General features: G+C 44.8%; 1 pseudogene; it reads left to right on the forward strand.

The window, feature by feature from the left end:
• The first annotated feature begins 257 nt into the window (after positions 1-257).
• Positions 258-1,451, forward strand: LOC147730935 (uncharacterized; annotated as a pseudogene).
• Positions 1,452-3,834: the final 2,383 nt, after the last annotated feature.

Raw genomic sequence — 3,834 nt, forward strand, 5'->3', positions numbered from 1 at the left:
GCAAAATTGTGGGTGGAGTCCCCAAACAAACCTCCTGAATCTGCAGAATTGATCGCTAAGGGCAGGGATAACTTCCTAGTCATCATGAAACCCGGACAGGAAAAGTGGGAAAATGTACCTGCTGAAAAATGTTATTTGCGAGAGTGATTATACCAGTTTGTTTTCTGTTTCTAGATCACAGTATGGCTGGCCGCTGCGATGCTTGCGCTGTCTGGTCGGTGTTTGGGTGTGTCTGAGGGGTCCGGGAGGGCCCGGAGATGCCGAAGGGGATCAACCTCCCGAGTCGGATGACAGCATTGTTGCAGCAACCGGATAACATCTGGACCTACTTGGCCGGGAATGTGCTGAACACTTCCCACTTCTGTATGAGAAATCTTCAGAGTACAGCTGATATGATATCCACGTGTCTTGTCGCCATACCTACCTCTGCACAGGTGCTTCTGCACATTTTCAACCAAACTAACTTTGATGGGGAAGTGGAGGAAAGTGATGTTCAAACACATCTGCGTCTTTATGAGTACTGTCGCTTTTGCCCGGAGGTTACAGAAAGCCTCTGGAGGAACATGACAAGTATTACCTACAATATCTCTACTGGAGACATTTGCTATCAATTAACTTGTGACCCTAGCAAGATTGGCAAGTGTGGCCAATTAAAACTAGAGAAAAGCAAACAATTGACCCCTGATCAACAAACATGTCAGTAACAACATGACAGTTTTTGTAATAATGTTACCAATTATATGGTTTGTAATCACACAGTATTAGCCGCTAGCCATGTTAACCATGTGAAATTACCTAAAGGATGGTTGTTCTCATGTGGTAATATTTCATACACTTACATACCAGCTAACATAACTGGAGAACCTTGTGCCTTATCACGATTAAGTCCTATGCTTTTTCCCATGCATTCTGTTACACATATTCGCTCTTCTAGAGCCGCTATTCAATTACCTGAGGATTGTGACGCCGATATTGATTTGCTTTCTAGAACAGAATATACTAGTTTGGCCCTTTCCATTGTAGGAGTGCCAGGAATGTCTGTTTATAATGCCAGAACAATTGCTAAGCTTGCCTGTTTAATTGTGAAGAATCTCAATCACACTTCTGCCGCTTTAGCTGAATTATTATTAGATGTTCAAGGAACAAGAAAAGCTGTTTTGCAAAATAGGGCAGCTGTGGACTATTTGCTGCTAAAACATAACCACGGTTGCGAGGACTTTGATGGGCTATGTTGTTTTAATTTATCTGACCATTCTACGTCTATCCATGCACATATTAATGCTTTGAAAGATTTAGTGAAAGGGGTTACCCAAGACATTGACCAAGGATGGTTGGATTGGTTGTTTATTGGTCTGCCTAATTTTGGACAGCTTCGGTATATCTTGGGTGCTATTATAGTCATTATTCTGTGTTTTTATCTCATTATGTTGTTGCATTCAATGCATACCTAATCTTTTCTCCCTTTTTCATCCCAGATCCATGGTATTTAGACCAATGGGGTATGATGGGTGAATCGAAGGTCAAGGGGTGGAATGTACAGCATTTGCCATTTTACACGTGCTAAATCACATGTTGACCTTGATTCCATGCAATGCTCTGATCTTCCATTTTGTTGCATCGCACTTCCATTTTGTGCTGCCTTGACCTGGAGTTACACTTCAGCAGTAACATAAACATGTTCTCACGCAAACCAGTACAAGCAGGTGCGAGGCATCTCGTGAGGATGCCTCTTGAGGTTATTGTGTACCTTCAGAGTGTTTTTATGCATTCCCTACTTATTGCTAGGACAGAGGGAGGATGGCTGTGCAAGTCTCCAAGGCCGGAGATTGGGAAAGGAATGTCTTTTGCCTCGGAACAGCCCAAACAGGATCTGGCCAGGTCTGTCTGGGTGGATCTGATGCGGAGATGAGGCCAGCACCTGCGAATAGATGGGCGAGAGCGCCTGCTAGAGGCTTCTCGAACATATTGATTTAAACTATAAAAAGCGGTGTCTGTGGGGTGGAGCTCAGGAACTCAGCCTTGGAGTGGACGCACTCGCAGGACAACTTTGGTGCCCGAAGAGATTACTCCCCGAGTTCCGGTCTGCGGGTTCCCGACTTGGTGTTCAGTGCTTGGCCCAGGGTTGTTGAAGTCTCCTTTGCTGCAAATGAATCTGGTGAGGTGCTTTGTACATTAACTGTTTATATACCTGTATTCACAGTTTCATATTTATGTAGATAGTGTGGTGTATTCATTGTTTATTGCCTTTCACTCAGTGCCTAAGAATGTATTAGTTTTCAGTGACTTATTGCCTTTGCCTGCAATATTAATGAAGCTCATTTCTACCTCCAGTGGAGTGTTGGAGTTTCTATGTGAGTAAGTGGTGGCGTAAGTTCAGATTACGCAAGTGGGCAAAGCAATACACTCGTGCAAATGCTTTATTATGTTAAGATTAGTCTCCAACTCTTGACTTCCAAAAACAAAGCTGTGTTCCACAATTAGCCAGTATTTACTTGGAGGACCTGCTGATGAACATAAATCAGTATAGTGGTTCTTTCAAGATCAAACATCATTAGTTTTGAAAAAGAAGCTAATTAAAATTTGTAGCGGTTTACCAACTGCTGGGCTGGACCTTGTGTTAATTCTTTTGTTTTCTAGTTAACTCGGAGCAGGTGTCACCTAAGAAGTATGTGTGGTTTGGAGCTGCCCTGCCACCTCCTACGTAATCCCTTCCTGCCAGGTACCCATGTGCCACTATACTTAATGTGCCTTGCGGTCCTAGACTCAGTGTTGTACCAGTCCAAATCATTGAGAGGCCACTGCTTAGAGTCTTGGAGGCGATGGACAAATGCACCAGAATTATGGCAGTGTACTACGCACTGCGGGGTGTATAGTTAGGCAAGAATGACCTCTTTACTAATTCATTTTTCGGTGTAGGCATTAGCGGCTGCTACCGAATGGGGGTGATGCAGTGTGGGGTGCAGAGAGGGGGAATACAAATAAATAAAAGGACTTACCTGGCTGCCTCTCCTCTGTCCTCTTCTCCTGCAGTGGGTCAGGAAGCCCACAGCCTCCCAGAATCCCCAAGCCAATCATGAGGCTGCCTTACAGCAGCGCTGTGATTGGTCTGAGAACCATGGTTCAGCGCTCAGAGAGGGAATGTGAGGCTGTGCATGTTCTCCACCCAGGCTGTGCAATACAGCCTGGTGGAGAACATGCTAAGTGCTCATGACTGTTTGGCTGGCCCTAGAAGGCAGGCCAAACTGTCATGCACACTTAGAAAGTGCCTGTCATTCCTCCCTCAGCTCTCAGCAGCCAGCCCCACCCCAACCAGCTGAGCTAGTATGGTAAAATAAAATGATAATAACTCTCCGTTATTATCATTTTATTTTTTCCTTTTGAACGGCTCAGTGAGCACTGGGGCGACCCTCCTCCCCCTTAGCAGAGGAGGTGCCCCTAGGTGTAGTCAGTCCAGCCATCTACAGTGCGCCAAAAAAAGGGGGCAGCACATTTTAATGAGGCACTGACGCATTTGACGAGAGTGTGAATGCACTTACTGGGATTCCCATGGGTTGCATGCAATCGGGCATTCACCACGCCCACAAATAATAGGGACACAGTAAATTGGGTTCAGCCTAGCTTTAATTGGTGGGATTGATGGAGTCTCCACGTGGTGCTCCAATAAAACTTGAATTGAAATGTCTTATAAACATAGTTTTTGTCAAATGAAAGATGATAAGAATATAGCATACATGAAAAACAAGCTTACCTGGAATTCTGGAACCACAGAGCTGCCCGGGAATCTCTGACTCCGCAAGAAACCAGGACGCAGCAATACCATTAAACTGGTTACTG

The sequence above is a fragment of the Lissotriton vulgaris genome, chromosome 2_1 (assembly GCF_964263255.1).
Source record: "Lissotriton vulgaris chromosome 2_1, aLisVul1.2, whole genome shotgun sequence".
NCBI lineage: Eukaryota > Metazoa > Chordata > Amphibia > Caudata > Salamandridae > Lissotriton > Lissotriton vulgaris.